Below are 18,760 nucleotides of genomic sequence, written 5' to 3' on the forward strand. Positions count from 1 at the left end.
ATTCCACAGCTTATCCACACACAACTTATCCACACACAGCTTATCCACACACAACTTATCCACACACAGCTTATCCACACACAACTATGGGACTGCCTGGTCCACCAGTCACCAGGCAGTTGAATCATTCCACCAGTCGAATCAGTGCCTTTTTTTAAATGGAGATCAACACAAGTTGCCAACATTTTATTAACCAAGAAAAGATATTTAAAGGAGGAAAAAAGGGGGAACTACTGCCTTCTAACAAACATAATTTCATTTGAAGGACAACTTAAATTAAGTATAAAGGAAGAACGTAGTCTTAGAATGAAGGGTGGGCTTTCACCAAAAAGACAATAGACAAAGATAGTCATCAATCTTAACCCAAAATATGTGTAATGTCTTAGCTGCAGAAAAATTAAAATAATACCTGGTTTTAATCACAGTATGGAGAAAGTGCTACGAAAGTACAGTACTGTGGTAAGGAATAACTAGAGGAGGCTACTTCAGAGAGAGAGAACAGGGAACTCTACTTAGAAAAGGTGGAACATTTATAATGAGGCCCAAAGGATAAGCATAAGTGAGACGTGCTAGAAGAAAAAACCCAAAATTTTCTGTGTCAGAAATGTTTAACATTTCCCCCTCTGGATTACTGTGCTGTGGTTGCTATAAAAAGTAACCACAAATGCAGTGGCTAAAACAACACAATTTATTATCTTGGAGTTTCACTAAGTGAATGAGACTCACTAGACCTAAGTCCAGGTGTCTCCAGGGATGTTTTCCTTCTGGAGTCTCTAGAGGAGAATCTGTTTCCCTGTCTTTTCCAGCTTTTAAAAGCTGCCTACATTCTTAGCTCATGGCCCTTTTTCCCTATCTTCAAATCCAGAGTGCAGCATCTTTAAATCTCTCCCTGACTGTGACACTGACTCTTTTGCCTCCCTATATGACATTCAAAGAGCCCTTATGATTTCATTGAGCCCACCCATGTCATCCAGAATAATCTCCTTATTTTAAAGGCAGCTGATTAGCAACCTTGGTTCCATCTGAAACCTTAATTTGTTATATAATATTGAGTTGGCCAAAAAATCCGTATGGTTTTTTTTTTTTTTTGTAAAATAAAAGACACAATTTTTTATTTCACCAATAATTTATTAATTTGGATATTTTGAGTGCATCAGCTATCTCCCCTGTGGTATAACAGGAGACATTAATTGTTCATTCTCAATTAATGTCTCACTGTGATCACTATCAACTTCAACTGGTCTACCCGATCATGGAACATCGTCCAGCAAGAAATCACCAGCACAAGTTTGCAAATCACTTCTGACATATTCTATCAGTGACATTATCTTCTCCATACACTATGCAAATCCTTTTTTTTGCATTTCAGTTGTGTTTTCACCTTTGTTGAAGTAGTAAAGCATAGTATACCAAAAATGTTGCATGTTTTCTTCCATTTTCAGTATTATAACAGCTACACAAAAATTCACCAATTCTGATAAATTTTTTTGAAATGCATGCTGATATGATAGCTGTCACAATACAATCTAACAGAATTGTTTTGAATGAATTTAACAGCTAAGTGCTACTAGAGACATCTTACAGAAAAATACTAAATGGACTTTTTGGCCAACCTGGTATATTTACAGGTTCCAGGGAGTAGGATTTAGACATCTTTTGGAAGCCATTACTGGGCTTGCCTCACCCTCTTCCCAGTGCAGGCCAGTGGATGTGCTAAACTGCTTCCTTCTGAACTACTGGCTTGTCAAGGACTATGAGGGCTGTGCGATATTACCTTACTTGCAAACTAGCAGGACAGCCTGCCAGAATTCATGGATGGCAATAGAAGACATGAGACTCCTAGGTCCCAAACAAAGGATTTCATTACTCATAGCCCAGCAAGCAGCATAGCCACCATCACATTGGCATCAGCTCCTTTTTCAGCTCCAAGTCCCACAGGGATGACACAGGGGGTGTCTGATGGATGCCTGCACGCATCCTGGACTGTGTTGCAGGAGGCAAAACTCAGGCTTACAGAACCTGAGTCATTTAAGATGGTCAGTAAGCACGCCTCTCTTTTTTTCTAGAGAAAGATACTACCTCTCTCTTTGAAGGTTGTTCAATATACAAACTTCCAGGAAAAGAAATCCAGAACAAAAGGCAGTTACTACCTTGTTTGCAAGATGTGCAAAAAAGTTAGAGACCCTTGGAAAATGGTCCTCCAATATCTTTATGCTGATCAGCATTGAATAACCTAGTCTACAGTTTCTTAAATGCAGGGCTAGTACTTTGAAAATCATTTTTAAATGAGTTGGTTTTAAGTTAAAAGATTTTTTGCCCTGGCTGGTATAGCTCAGTGGATTGAGCATGGCCCTGTGAATCACACAATCATGGTTCAATTCCCAGTCAGGGCACATGCCTGGGTTGCAGGCCAGTTCCCAGCAGGGAACTCACGAGAGGCAACCATGCATTGATGTTTCTCTCCTTCTCTCCTTCCCTTCCTCTCTAAAGATAAATAAATAAAATCTTTAAAAAAAGTTAAAATATTTTGTTTTCTCTTTTTTAAATACCATTTAAAAAAATTACTTGTTCAAATTAACCTCCATTTATTTATACATTGTATTTAAACATTTCTCTAGTGTCTTCTCTATACCTTGTTACTGATTTATCAGAAACTTCTATATGAAAACATGTTGACTTTTTAGCTAATTTAATTACTAAGCAAAAAACCAACTTGACCTTGGTTCATAATGAGAAAACAAATATTAGCAAATTTTCTAATTAAGGCCCTGATACAAGCAAGTAATTATGAAGAAAAAACCAGGTGCTAATATTCCCTTGACGTGAAATGTCATTCTATGAAAACAGTGACTGAGAGAGCGCCTTCCCTCAGAAGTGGAAGACAGCCAAATTCATTTCTGCATATTAAATTAAACCCATTCTGAAAGCAAAGAATGGCTGCAACAAGGTACAGAAACAAATGATTGTATAAACAAGTGATTACATTTGATATTAGATGTATCAACAGTTATGAATTTACTAGTGGGTCTACTCCTTTTTCTGACATTCTCCCAGTCCTGTATTCCTCTTTAAGAGTAAAGAAAGCTACGAGGAAGATATTAAACAAGCTAATGGTAAGAATGAGCTAAGTCAGAAGAAAAAAGAAGTAAAAGAAAAATACTCTATCCTCCCCGTGCAGATGTGACAGCAGTAGATACGTATCAGTGAGACCTATTGTTTGAGCACCTTTTCCCCCAACATTGTGAGGTCAGACCAAGGGAAAGGGGGCAGCCTTCATTCATAAAAGAGTTGTTCAAAAGCCAACTCGATTGTATTTATATTCCACTTATGCAGTAATTAATCTTGCCACTCCATTTTTTATCCCATTAATGGTTCTGAAAAACTGAGGTAAAGCACTACCCCTACTTTTACCATAGCCTTGTACTGTAATAAATTATTGCTCCTATGTTAAATTTATCAATATAAATATGTTGACAAAAGAAGCAATTACAGATTGCCAAGGAGCATGACAAACTACAGCTTTCCTTGACAGGTAAAATGCTGCAGCAATTCAGTGGAAGGCATTGAGCAATTGCCATCAGAAAACATGAGTTTTAAATCTGGCTCCTCCCCACCCAATGCCAGTGAGCTCTAAGCCTCAGTTTCCTCATTTGCAAAGAAAGTGTGAACATGTGTTGCTTTATCGCTGATCTCAAGGTGACATGATGTAATATTTGAAGCACCTTGACTCATGTGCGTCCCTTTTTTATTTTTTTTTAAATCTGAATTTCATCCTTTTTGTTTTATTTTTATTTTGGCATTTTCTTTGAGAGAGTTCGTTAGCACCTGTTAACAGTAGACTTTTACTACATAGTACAGTTGGAAAACAAGAAGTGTGATCCACAGTATATGCCCTACTTGGGTCGGAAATCCCTGAGCAGGTCTCCCAGCCCAGCCTAGCCTTCCGCCCTGCTCTGCAGGAAGGGCTGACTCCAGGAGGAGCCACGCTGCTGCAGTTTCTTGGTACTTCCCCGTTTCCTCTGGCCTGCTGTCTCAATATTTTCCCTGCCACTCATCATTCACCCTTTAGTGCCTTTCTCACTCTCCGTTACAACAAGGCTTACCACAATATACCCCTGATGGTAGGATGAGAGCTCCTCATCCTTGTTTTTCCTGTTCCCAACACAAACTACCACCACTGTTCCCCATCAGATCCCCTGAAGGAAGGCACAGAGACTCCCCTCCTCGGTGCCTTCGCTGGCTGGATTGCTGCAGAAACTACTGGGTCTTTGTCATTTTCTTCACTGATAGCTGTCATCGACAGAGGCAGTCATGCTCCACCTCAGCTGTTAACTCCTCCTCTGCCTCCCGCTTTTGTCCCAGAGCTTACTTTAGGTACTAATTTCCTCAGCTATCCGCAGATAACATTTCAATAGCTACACTGAAATAAACTTGCAGGCACCATCCGATGTGGCTTGCTGCCTCAGGAGGAAGAAAGTGCCACACAAGATGTGTGTTTTCTTTCATAGCCTCTTTCAGTGTTTCCTCTAATTTCTAGTCACAACCTGAGGTGAACTATTGCTCTGAAAGTAAGCTCTCCCCGTATGTCCAAACCGATTGTGGTTTGAGACTTACTTTGTCTCTTTGATCTCCTCTGGAGAACTCGTCTCTGATTTGGGCACGTGATACGGGTAATCTCAAAGTTCAAAAGCCATCTGGTCCAATTACACATCTACTTTTTGAAATACCATCACCTCCAGTGGGTTTTGCAGTCTAAAAGGGAGTTCACCTCACCGTAGGTGGTCTGTCTATCCTTGAACACCTCTGACCAGACGAAATGCTTCACCTGAACTCACTGAACTCTGCTTTCCTGAAAGTTCCATCCTCTTGTTCCATACTCTCTCCCATCAGCATGTCGCAACAGCTTCTACAGTCGGCTCTCACTTCGTCACTGCTTCTCCAGCACTGAGCACAGGCCCCTGAAACACAGTAGGCTCTTAGGAAACACCTTGAATGAATGAATGAATGAATGAATAAGAGAGATCTCTTCTATGGGACAGCACTCTTTATCTAAGATATTTATGAAATATAGTCTGGGTCTTCAGGCTAGAAGTCCTGAGTTCTCATTAGGAAAATTTTCAAGTTTAATACAATGTGTCTAAATTCAAAATAACAAAAAAAAGATATTACTTTTTATGTATATAGTTGTACATAGTCATATATACATTTGTTTACACTATGAATAAATAAATAAATAAAGCAGTCATTAACTTTAAAGAAATATGGTTTAGCATTCAAAATCCACTCACTGCTAAGTGGTTTTATTTAATATTATTAAGTTTATTTTTATGTTTGACAGAAGTTTTATTAATATCATTAAACTATTTTTAAAAGAAAAATTTGGCCCCGGCTGGTGTAGCTCAGTGGATTGAGCGCAGGCCCGAGAACCACATGATCACGGTTCGATTCTCAGTCAGGGCACATGCCTAGGTTGCAGGCCAGTTCCCAGCAGGGGACTCACAAGAAGCAACCATACATTGATATTTCTCTCCTTCTCTCCTTCCCTTCCTCTCTAAAGATAAATAAATAAAATCTTTAAAAAAAAAGAAAAAAAAAAGAATAATTTGGACCATAATTCTGCTAACCTTCTGCAACTATTGCCATTTTTCTGTTTTCCCTACCTTGTTCTTATATAAAAATAACTTTGTTATGTAAGCATATGCTATATATTTTGTAGTGTGCTTTTTTACTTAAAATTATATTGTTCATGTTTTTCATATTATTATTCATCTTTATTGCTATAATTTCATGGGCTTAATAGTATCCCATTTATTTGATATATCTTAACTATTTCCCAATTAGTACTGATGTTCCCAGGTTTTGGCTTACAGAAAATGTTAGGAATATTACAGACATATAAATTTAATATTAAAATATTTTAAAATATTTAAAATATTAGAATATAGACATCTTAAATATCTTGCTATATTTAAAAATATTTTCTTCTATTATCACTTAAAAGGATTTTTCAGTTTCTATATGTGTGACATTTGTTTATATGTTGCTATTTGTTTCTAGTTTTATATCAATGTAGTAAAGGGTTGAAGCCTATAAAACTTTAATTAGAATTACTTATTAAGCCCTAAAACATTATAAGTTTTACAAATGTCACAGGTATAGCTTAAAAGATACAGTTTTATTTTTAAATGATTAGGATTTTTTGTATTCCAAAATATTTATAAATACCTAATTAGTGCTAGGCACTACACTAGGCACTGGGACTACAAAAGCGAACAGGTGCATCTCTGCCCTTAGGGGGTTTAAAGTCTAGCAATGAGTAAAGAAAAGAAGATAAACCATTGTAAGTGTTACGATCCAATGGTCCAAGACACTACTACCCTTTGGCCCAGGAATAAAGAGCCCTTACTCTTGGCTCTAGGTTTCAGAGAAGCCCACTCTGGCCCTCCTCCACCTGTGCCCCTTCTCATCAGGCAGAGAGAGACTGTGGTCACCTCGGGGGGCATCCCGGGCATGCCCATCTGGCCCATAACCCTCACTAGACCCCTGTCTGGGTAGCAAGGATGCCAAAATGCTTTGACTAAATGGTTCAAACCCACTTCTAGAGCCAGAGCAGACTTTTCTAGATCCAGCCTCTTAAACTGGAGTTTGTATGTACGTCCATTGGTGGGTACACAAACTCGATGCTAAAAGAGGTAGTGAATGGAGTTTGAAGGCATGGTCTGCATGTCCCCACACACATAGAAGAAGCTGCTCACAGTTCTGGACGAAGGAAGGAGTGGAAGAGGAAAGAAGAGTAGCCAGACTGAGAACAAGATGCTAGGGCCACTTCTTTCCAAAGTGATATCCTAGGACAGATCTCTGAACATCCTGAAAATTTTAATTTGAACCTAGTTTTCCAGGCGGTTTTGAGGATATATTTGTCAAGGTAGGAAGACGGAACATATTTTATTTAGTGGTGTGTTAACTTGATTTATAGCTTTAAAACATTTAACCATATGGAATGTGGGCCTTCATTCGTATTCTTGCTCCAGGCCCTACAAATGTTGGAGCAGGCTTGGTTGGTACAAGGTGATATGGGGCCGCCTAACAGAAACCTAAGTTTATATGAGGGTGTGCAAAAGGCCTTTCAGAGCAAGTCACAGTCAGCACAGTAGGTTCAGCAGAACAGGCTCAGCCATAGGCCATTCTACTTATGCAATTCACCACATTCCTGGGCTAAAGGTGAAAAAGTCATATGCTCTTCTTAATAGATGCCAAAAATACCTTTGATGAACTTCAAGATACAGTTAGTAACCCTTAAGATTCTAGAATAAAAGAATACTTAGCATTATAAATGGTATTTATATGAAACAAAATACTGACATCATTCTTAAATAGTAAGTACTAGCGGTGTTGCCTTTAAATTTAACCAAAGACAAGAAGACAACTATCTGAGCACGGGTCTGTGAACCAGAAGATCGCGGTTCAATTCCCCGTCAGGGCACATGCCTGGGTTGCAGGCCAGTTCCCAGCAGGGGATGCATGAGAGGCAACTATACATTGATATTTCTCTCCTTCTCTCCTTCCCTTCCCTTCTAAAGATAAATAAATTAAATTAAAAAAAGAAGAAGACAACTATCATTCAGTTATTTTACATGGATCTTAAATTTCCAACCCGTTCATTCTTGGTAGATGTTAATTTTTTTCCTTTTCTGGTGGCATTTTCATTTACTCCATCACTTCTTTAAGTCTTAACCTTCTGATTTGATGTTATGTTGCTTCTGGTCTATACCCTTTTTCAAGGCATGAGTTTCATATCATTCCTGCCTGCTTGATAAAATACGCTTTTATTTCTCTCAAATTTTTCTCTTTCAAGATTCAACAGATGCCTCCATTTTTTCTCTTTATGATTTTTTTATTTGTTTGGTCAACCATTGCCTGGAGCTGGTATTTAGACCAGGAAGCAGCTCCCAAATGGTTCCTGTGTCTCGATTATTAATCCACATCAGCTGGAGGCAAATAGCATTCCCTACACCCTCCAGTCTTAACTCATAATCAGGAACTTGGCAAAGGCAGAGATCAGTAGTGGAAGTTCTGGCAAGGCTGGCTATGAGGAACAAGCAGTTAATCGAATATAAACAAGTCAGATGGCATTTTTAATTTGAGTAAGAATACAAGTCTATTTTAAAGTTGTTTGCCTGGTCACTGCTAGGTATCTGTTAGCTACTGTGTTTGCAGATTCCTTCTTTCTCTCTCATCCTCTTTCTCTCTCATATTTCTAAACTAGAAATTCCCGGATAAGAGTTTGATATTTTGATATTCGACATCTGATGAAGGACTGTTATTAAACAATGACTCATGGAAACGCAAGATAGCTATAAGAAACAGCAGTTTGGATGTTGCTCTCTCGCTCCTCCTCAAGTTTTATAATAGAACTCCTGAGAACCAGGCTGCTGCCTGATACAGCATGACGTTTTCTGAGAAAATATTTTATTCTGAGCTTGTGTGAGTCTCTTCTCCCCCACAATTTGGGACCTGAGATAATTTTTTGGATATTAAGCACACTTATGCTTCTGGATCAACTAGAAGGCAGGACATTAAGATGCACGCATTTGATCCTCTCTGAAGTACCATTTTGTAAGGCCATAAATCAGGAATTTCATTCAGAATTTGTCCAGTGTTTGGCAAGATCAGAAATTGCCTAAAACTGATTCTTCTGTTGTTTATCAAGTATGACTTTGACAGAGAAAGAGATCTAACACTCTATTCCCATAAAATAAAATTCTTTGCAGTGCTCCCTGTATGTCTCCACTGGACCTCACTTCCGGCACCCCAGTCCCTCCTTTCTTCTCCATCCCCATGACACCCACAGCTCTAAGTCTCTGAAAGTAAAATCAAACAATGGGTGAAGGGCAGTGAGATGGCTTCGTCTAGTATTGTGGAGGTTCAGCATGAAAAGACCCTCCTTGGTTTCGCCCCCTTGGAGGGGAATACGTTATTCAATTCTGAGATTTGCTTGCCTGCCTTCTGACTCTCTCCAGTCTTTGCCTGGATCAAGTAGTTAGCTTGATCCTCTGAAGAATCTCTCCCCTCTTTATCTATCTTTTTTTAAAGATTTTATTTATTTATCCTCAGAGGGGAAGGGAAGGAGAGAAGGAGAGAAATATCAATGTATGGTTGCCTCTCATGCATCCCCTGCTGGCAACTGGCCTGCAACCCAGGCATGTGCCCTGACTGGGAAACGAACCACGATACTCTGGTTCGCAGGCCCGCACTCAACCCACTGAGCTACACCAGCCAGGGCCTTCTCCCCTCTTTTGACTCCTCCTTTCTGAAGGGTGTGTTGGCAGCTTCTGGTACAAGGATTCCTGGTCTGGGCCTAGGGAATCTCTTACCTTAGAGCAATGCCAGAATGCAAGACTTCTGCCCCCTTCCAGACTTCTGTTCTAGAAAACCAAGTCACAAACAACCCCACACACTGTGTGGGTAATCAGAGGAGGAACATTAAATCTGCAGATCATCCCATGACTCAACAGTGATAAACACTGTGGATACTTCAGGATAACGAATGGCATGCTACAGTGTGGTATGGGATAGCATAAGTAATACATAAGACATAATCATTTCACACAATTATTTATTATATAAAGTTCAATTTTAACTGAGTGTCAGGTATTTTTATTTTCTATATCTGGCAACCCTATTATAGCTTTAACCCCCATAGGCTGGTTTTCTTTTACATATGCCCTCACTAATAATTTCACATTTTCCAAATTAAGAACAAGTCAAAGAGCATTTCAGGAACAATTTTGTTCAGGAAATTGATAACATTTTGCCACGTATGCACTGGGAGGAAAATTGTCTCCTTTATGACCTAGGAGTGTGTAAACAAAGAAAATTAGTGATTTTAATTTACATTTTTGTGTTATTGATTGGGAGTAACAGCTCTAATATGTATTAACTGGTTGATCCGTATACACCAGTTATTTTAGATGACTCTGACTACTGAGTAATAAAAGCATTTTTATTTAAAATTAAAATAAAGGTAAAGTTTGCAAACTAAAAGCTTACAAAGAGGAGGTAGGGTAAATTCATGTGGAAAAGATGTCATAATATTATTGCTTTTTCTTCCCTAATGTGTAAAAAAAATAGAAATAAAATTTTTGTGACCCTCTATAAAGGAAAGTTTCATTTTGGGGAAGACGATTGCAGATTGTTTTATTTTATTAATTTAAAATGTTTGGGTTTATTTTAAATGAGAATCTCATCATGGACATGGTTTTTCTTATTTATGTTCACCATAATATTGTAACGATGCACTCCTTAAACCTAGAAGTGATTTCAAGTCATAATGAGATTGCATATAATATATTTGTGACTTGTCAAGCTCCCAAGAAAAACAGAGAATGGCACCTGAACTATATCAACTGTCTGTATCAACTCACTGTCAGCCTTTTGACAGTATTACATTTCAGACAGTAACTTGATAATGTTTGGCACCCAGAGAAATTTCTTAACAAACTAAAACATTTTCAGGATGACCTTAACAATAGACATTTTTATGTAGCACATGCCGACAAGAATTACTAAATGAATATATACAGAAAACCTTTCCAAGTTCTTGTAATTAGTGTAACCCTAATGGACAGAAGACAATGATAGGAATGTTTTTTTTTCCACTTATGTGCAGACCAAATTCCTTTCCTTGTCATCCCCAAAGACTAGAGTGGAAGACAGTGGGAAAGGTTGGACACTGGAAAGGGTCTACAGCTGCTCATTGGGAAGTGACATGTCACAGGGCTCTCTGGGAGCCGGAGGAAGACCTGCAATATAATTAGGGGAAGAACAATTGTCATTCATCTGGCTGGTTCTGACATCACTTCTTGGCAGTAGAAAGTGATTAAGATAATACGCAAATCTAACAACTGGGAAGTTGCAGAGTCAAAGTGGACACTTCATATCGCTTCTCTGGCCATCCAGCATCTGCGCTATGCTGAATATTATTTTCAGTGTTGAAATGATTTATATAGTCAGGATCACTCTGGTATGGTTCACAGTAAATATGAGATGGCAGCAATTAACATCAGAACTAATGCATGTTTTTAGTTGATTGGCTCTTCAAATATATTTAACAAATTGGTATGTTTTTATCCGAGAAATTCCCTATCCTAAAAACGTGATGTGCTTAGCTCCTTTTTTTCCTCAATACATTTGTCATTTTACCTTTGCCATGTTGAAGGAGGTCATCAAAAGGATGTGACCATCTGTTGACTTTGGAGCTGGACTCAGGCAATCAGAAGCCCCCCACCGCCTCTCCTATCCTGTACACCCACTATTCCCACAGCTGGAACTGTTTCAAGGGTGCAACCCTGAGAAATTAATGTGTTGTTGAAACTATATGGACTGAATATGTGACTGAAGCCTGTTAAAGCCTTCAAAAGTTTCAAGACACTGGAGGGTGGATGCAGAGATCTACTCATCCTGTGGTCATGCAAGAAACCTCATAGAGTGGTATGTGTCTTTCTTCAGTCTCTCCTTGCCCTTTATGTACAGGGGTCAATTTGTGAACCAATAGCCATGACCAATAAGGGGCAGGTTCCTATAGAAAGATCCATACATTTCTTGTCTGGGAGAAATTAGGGTTAGAACCTGTGCTGCAATAGCCAGTGTTTAACTACCAGAGGCAACCATCAGAGCATTTACAAACACAGTGGTTAAGAGAATGCCCTCTGAGCTCTGAGCTATGTGAGTCTGATGCAAGCTCATTGTCCACTATAGCTTTGTGACCTTGGGGAAGTTATTTAAGCTGCCTAAGCCTAAGCCCTATCATCTACAAAGTGAAAATGGTATTAGTACCTTTCTCATATGGTAATATAAGTAAAGTGCTTAGCATAATTCATGGCACATGTGAATGTTCAATAAATAGTGTTATGACTATAAGAAATATCACTATCAAGTTTAAGATACATTATAGTATAATCCACTATGGATGTGTGACTGTCATCACGTTTCCTCATGAGTTTTCTCTTCTCATGTCTGACTAGCTGGAATATTGAGGTAGAAATATTTTTTTCTTTGATACATTTTCTCCTAAGAGCTGCCATTGTTAGCAGCACATAGGCAAACAGAAGATGGGAAGTGATGTCGTCATGTAAGAAGTCATGTTAAACCTGTATTTCTTAAGCAATGGTCAGTATAGAAACTTACTTTCTATTTGTCTGGGTGAAATCTTGCCCTTTCTTTCAGAAATGAAAAACAGTTTTACAGAGCCTTTAGGAGACTCTGATATGACAGTATTAGTTGGTAAGAGAGAAAGTAATCGTTTCCTTCTTGTGTACTTGAACAGAGAGCCATCAAAGTAAGTTATCACCTGTTCTCACATCCCTTAAAATCCTGATTAGTTTTCTAGCAAAAGTACTCCTTTCTGTTATGTCTCAGCACCAGCTCTTAGAAACGGTATGCCTGCTTTTACATCGAAACTTCAATGATTATGCTTTAAAGTTTTATTCTTGCATGGAGAAATGACCTGCATGTACGATAAAAACCTATTTTTGTCTGCATAGATCCATAAATATTGCCTTAAATTCCCTCTCCAGAATTCAGATCCTCTTATCATTGCTTTTAAACCTCTTTCTCCTAAAATATTTAAATTTGGAAAACAATACTTTAAAAAAAGAACTGCCACCCCTTCCACCATATTTCAACTAAATTCATGAGAGGATGAAATCTAATTTATAATATCAACTATATGGTTGGAATCAGAAAACAAACCTTGTGAACAAAACATTTCAGAAAGAAGTGTTCAAAGATATGGGGAAAGCACCAAATTTGAAATCAGAAGAAACATTTTTCATGTCTTACTCTGCAGTTTATGAACTGTATGACCTTGGACAGGTCACTAACTCTGTTCAAATCCCAGTTTTATTACCCACAAAATGCAAGTCAGTGTCCACCTGACCTGCCTCTTGGAGCTTTAGTGAGAAGAAAATAAGATAATGTATAGGAGTGTTATATCAATTCCGAATCCCCATTTAAACATTTTTAGCAATACAGAATTAAGTATTCAGCTGCTCCTCCGAAACTCCTTTTAAAGGTTCTGAAGAGCTTGCTGCCTTTTATAATCAGGACTGTGCACGGCCCCGCCATGGTGGAGGGCCTGGGCCTGTGGCTGCCAGAACAGTCGACCCCACATGGTCCTTCTTTGAAGGATACACTGATAAGAATTATGCAAAAACATACTGACATTTTGCCTGAAAGATTAGTGAATAATTTTCCTTTATCCTATTTTTAACAGCAAACTCTTAAAAAGTCACAATATTGACTAATATATTCCTCTCATCTACATCATATAATATATTCTTCAGACTTTTTATTATCCCTGGGTGGCTATAAAATCTCAGCTGTTTAAAATGAGGTGTTTTTTTCAGATTTATAACATTCCATAAAAATTTTAGGTATAAAAACTATTTTCTACCAAGCTAAAACTGTCCCAGCCTCATGGGTATTTCTTTTTAAAAAGGTGTTATTCTCTGTAGCCTAACATCAAGGTGTTAATTTAAACATGCATTTCAAGAAGATAAATATCCATTGGTATTGCTAATTTAAAAATTTTTTTTACTAACCAGAATTTTATGTCTGATGAAACAGCATGGTTTAAATGACCCCAGAACTCTGTTCTTTCTGGGGCTAGAAATAGAAATCTTTTGGCATCTGCAAGCATTAAATTTCTGTTTCCTTTAAATATGTACATTAAACATCTCTGAAATGTTTAAAAGAGGAATTTGAAAGACAGTGAGACGTGCCTGGATTTGACTGACTCAGAAGTAACACACGTAACCTGTAAATTGAAATAGAGTACACCAGCTCGTATCAATAATACAACAGTGTTATTATGTTATAATTCAGTTATAATGCAATTATAACTAAGAGGTAAGAAAGATGGAATTTGCCTTAGGACAGCATTTCCCCAAATGGATTACACAAAACACTCAGCCCTCAAGATGTTCTTTAAAAAAAGAATTAGTTGCACAAACAAGATTCTATGGTCAAACAAGCCTGTGAAATATTGTATGCCAGGTGATCTCCTTAAATATCTGCAAGATGCATTCTTACTACATTGAATAGTTTTAGTAGCCCTACAGTCAAGCGTATCACAGGCTTACTTGATCTGACAAATTTTTTAATACAACACCTCCTAACAGGCTGTAGAACATACACTTTCCAAACTGTTTCCATCCTGAAGGGACCGGTGGTACTGAAAGGACAGTAACAGTAGAGATCCAGATTTTTATCTCATGTCATAACCCACACTGTACACCTTCACACCACAGTGGGTGGAGGGATTTGGAAAAGAAATTCTTAGAGAAATAGATCTGTTCCTCTGCTTGAAGCACATTAAGTTATTGGTCTCAATTCTTTATTCCTCACCCTCATCAAAGCATAGTATTTATTACATACGTTCTCACCCTGGCCACTCTCTCAGCACTTGACATTGGGTTTGGCCTTGTGACTTGCTTTGAACAATGGGGATGTCAATGCATCTCAAGTGAGCAAGGCTACTGCCTTTTCTATGAGAAAAAAATGTCTCAGATATCTGCTGTTACAAGTCCTAGTTAGACTGAAATTAATTATCATCTTAGACCCTTAGGTCCAAGCCTGGCCAAACGTAACCTAGACTGGCCAAACTTAGACAACCTGCAGTTAGGTGGGTAAGAAATAATTGCACATTGGTGTGTGCCAGAGAGTTTGGGCAGTTTGTTTTGCTGTGGCTTCCTGGTAATTGCTGACTTATGTACTACTCCATAGGAGTTCGCTCCAGAATAATTAATGCTGCTACCAATGCCCATGATAACTGAAAGAGAAATCAAGTGAATGGGAGTGAAATCAAGTGATGTATCATAGGGCAATGGGTGTTGGATTACTGGTGTTTTATCTCTCTTAATTATTAAGTTCTTGAAAAATATGTCCTGTTAAAAGCATTTAATTTTTTTAAAATATTTTATTTATTTATCTTTAGAGAGGAAGGGAAGGAGAGAGGGAGAGAAATATCAATGTATGGTTGCCTCTGGTGTGTCCCCTGCCGGGAACTGGCCTGCAACCCAGGCATGTGCCCTGACTGGGAATCGAACCGCGATACTCTGGTTTGCAGGCCCGCGCTCAATCCACTGAGCTACACCAGCCGGGGAGCATTTAATTTTTTGATATCTGACTTGTCTTAGTATGCTTTCCCAAACATTTCCAAAGAAAACATACCCTCCCAAACAGCCAATTTTTCCTACTTAAGCAAAGCTAGGCTCTGAAAAACATTTAAATAACATAGCAATTAATTGGAAAATAAAGAAACCTGCAATTTATATAGGAAGACAAAAGATCCCACAAAATCCCAATTATTATCAAATTCCCTCAAAACATTCATTTTAATTTTCCTGATGATCGGCCAAGAGGGTGACGGAGTGAGTGGCCCAGAAACTCCCAGTCTAGGGAAGTGGTGGCTGATGTCTGATGCTGCCTGGCTGATGCTCATCCCCCACCAGGCCGCTCAGTGCACCCAGCCAAGGCCTTCATCACTGGGCCCTGGACAGGCACACTTGTGTTCTGACAATAACTGTGCTCCCTTCCCCACCGTCTGTTCTTTTTCTCATTCGTATGCACTACTTAGCCATTCTCTTCGTTTCTACATGTTCTAGCCTCCTCTGCTTCTTGAATTAGCCAACTCTCTGTGTGTAACATGGGTGAATGCAGAAATTAAATGATTCATGCATGTAAAAGTTCCTTACTTGGTTGCTCAATAAGTATTGCCTATCTTTCTTTCTTCCTGCCTATCCTATCTATCCTACTATTTTCTTAATGATAGTCCAGCGAGATGTAAAAAGTTACTAGATATATAGATATAGATATATAGCTATAGACCCATCAGTATGTGAATGTAAATAGAGTGGTCACAAATGAGAAACTAAGAAGCCGTTGATGATAGCTGTTTTGATCCACAGTGATCCTTCTAGGGTTTGACTGTGGTTAACACTGAGGGCCAGCTGAGGAGCACACTGTCTGAAGAACGTAAGATCTAGGTGGGGATGAGAACCAGATTCTGTTTTGAATCTTAGCTCTAGAAATTATTATCTGACGAGTTACTAGCCTCCCTTAAACCAATTTCCACATCTTTGATTTGGAAGTAATGATATTTAAAAAGATACCATCTAAAGGATGATATCTAATGGGATACTATATTTAAAGGGCTTAGCACAATGCCAAACACATCTCAACACTCAGTAAAAGCTAGCTGTTATAGTACACAAGCTAAGTTTGTATGTGACAACATATTTACTTTATAATATAAATAACTATCTTAAAATAAGCATGTGGTTAACATTATCTTTATTTTAAAATCACTACCTTCATGACCTGATATGCAGGGACAAGAAGAAAGATTTATTCTGTTAATTCATTTCACTCCTGCCACCTATCTAATCTGCTTTGCACATCAGACAGCCGGAGTTTAGGGGTATCCTGGAAAAAACTGAAGGTTAATGTGTATCATCTACATGCTTCAGAAAATAAGAAAATTACTGGATGGTCATATCAAGGTGAAACACAGGAATGGACCCACTGTGGCCACACCTCTGTTTGAAGGCTACCTTGGGGGAAAAAAAAGACTGAAGCACAGCCATTTTAACAAATAGGAGTAGGAGTGATTAATTACTTTTTACTGTCATTCAACAGCTTGTCACCCAGGGAGTAACCTCATTTCTTCAATTCCCATAAATTTAATAGAGGTCACACCATAGCCTACTTGGCTGAAAAGCATTGCTTCTGAAACCCTGATGGTACTTTTAAGTCCACTGAGGTGTGAACATAATTCTCTGCATCTCTTAGCTTCACATACTCTGTCTCTCCCATGGAGACATTTCAGTAGATCTATGTGGCACCATGTAGAAAGTTACAAGTAGTGAGGTCTCTGATTCATTCCTCTTTCATGCAAGAAGGTGATCGAAAACTGAAAACCGATGGGTGTTATTCTACAGTGTAGAGCTTCTTTCCATTTTGTTATGAGAATATAAAAAGATATTTATTGTCATTGAAAACTACCAGTTATGAGAACATTTCCAACCGAACATCTAATCTGGTATCTAAAAAGAAATTGTAAACATCACATCAGAACATTTCTTACCTAAGAATGGTGGTTAGTTGTTGTGCCTAGTTCTCATCCTACCATAGGCATTAAAGCCACAGAAAGAAATTCTGAAAAAGCACAACTGCAAAGATCTGCCAAACACCAGATTAAATTTCAAAAAAAGCTCCAAAGAAGAACAGACAATTAAAAAATTAAATTATTACCCGTATCTATTTCATGCCCAGTAGACACAGAGACACAGGCCTTTTGCAACTAGAATGCAGTAGTAACCAGCTTTATTCAAAGATTTGCTTCTGGGGCTTCCAGTGAAGTTTCATCCCCTAATTCCACTACTCATACCTCTTTTTTTAAACCTATGCATAAAATAATAATTCCCTTGACATTTGGGAAATGAAAATTAATAAGCAGCAAATAATCCATAAATGATGAAATACTATTGACTAGTAAATATTTAAAAAATATCTAGTCTTACAAGCAACTAATAAAAACAGGTAGTAAAGTTTTAAAGAATAAATAGTAAGCCCATACCGTCTTAAATACTTTTTGGCAAAAGAGATGAAAATAAAAGCTATGAATATTTTGTTCAGTTAAACACAGAAACATACAATAAACTTATAAGAAAAGCTAAAAGAAATGAGTTAAGTACTCAACTAAAGATATTAGTTGAAGATCTACAGGAAAAAAAATAACCCTAAGAAAAAAATGAGGCAAAAGGAAAAATATAATACCAAGGCCAGCAGAAAACACAAAAGACTAATGATTAGAAAGCATGATGGCAGAATTCATGAATTAATCTGAGAGCTTTTGTTTTTAGAGAAAAAATTATAAAACTGCCAATTCTACTAAATGCACTATTGAAATTTCATTTACCATCCAGCTTCTCCTCAAAACAACTGCACTTGTGAAGGGTTTCGCTGTATTTTCCCTTTAACATAATGCTTTTAAGTTGCCCATGCTTCCTTCAAAAATATTTTAGGCTTCATTTTGAAATAAAAAATGAGCACCTAATGTTTTCTTTCCTAATTCAAATTCTTCTGACTGATATACGATATCAAGGATGTAGTTTATAAGTTTCTGTTTCCTTGTCTCCATATTTCATCAAAGACTTGGTATACAGTTTTAGACAAATATAACTTGAACAAAATCATTGTTCCCACAATCAAACACATTTATACAACATTAAAATCCTTCATCTTCTGGACAATTAACTTCTTAGTCTTTAAAAATATTTGCATAGAAATTTTAAAATTTAGTAATATATCTGCACTGTTTTTACAATCCTTTCATCAGTATTTTGTCTACACTTACCTTTAAATTCAACATATTCTATAAAGATTTTCCTTATGGCTAAGCTTATTTTAAAGATGTACCCTTTGGCAAAGACAAGTAAAGTAATATTTGATACAATCAAGAAACTTCTCTGTCTTACAATACTTGATTGATAAAACAAGATTAGCGCTAATGCATATAAATCCTACTCAGCAGGCTGCCTGTTTTGCAGTTTCATGTGAATTGAAAAGTTTTCTTTGGCTTTCAATGCTGTCTTACAGTTTGGTTTCATGAAGTCCTCACTTTAGTATGTTAAGATTGATTATTTTTATTTCTTTTCTGGCCTTGAATCTCATAGAAGTAGAAAATGTTGCAGACGTT

At 37.7% G+C, this 18,760-nt stretch overlaps 1 protein-coding gene across 1 annotated transcript in view; it reads left to right on the forward strand.

Moving 5' to 3' along the window:
• The window catches only part of SPATA16 (spermatogenesis associated 16), a 190,560-nt gene that overhangs the window by 20,053 nt on the left and 151,747 nt on the right, over positions 1 to 18,760 (forward strand). The window lies entirely within an intron of this gene.

This window comes from Sturnira hondurensis, unplaced genomic scaffold (assembly GCF_014824575.4).
Source record: "Sturnira hondurensis isolate 20B ecotype Veracruz unplaced genomic scaffold, ASM1482457v3 Scaffold0005279, whole genome shotgun sequence".
NCBI classification, from domain to species: domain Eukaryota; kingdom Metazoa; phylum Chordata; class Mammalia; order Chiroptera; family Phyllostomidae; genus Sturnira; species Sturnira hondurensis.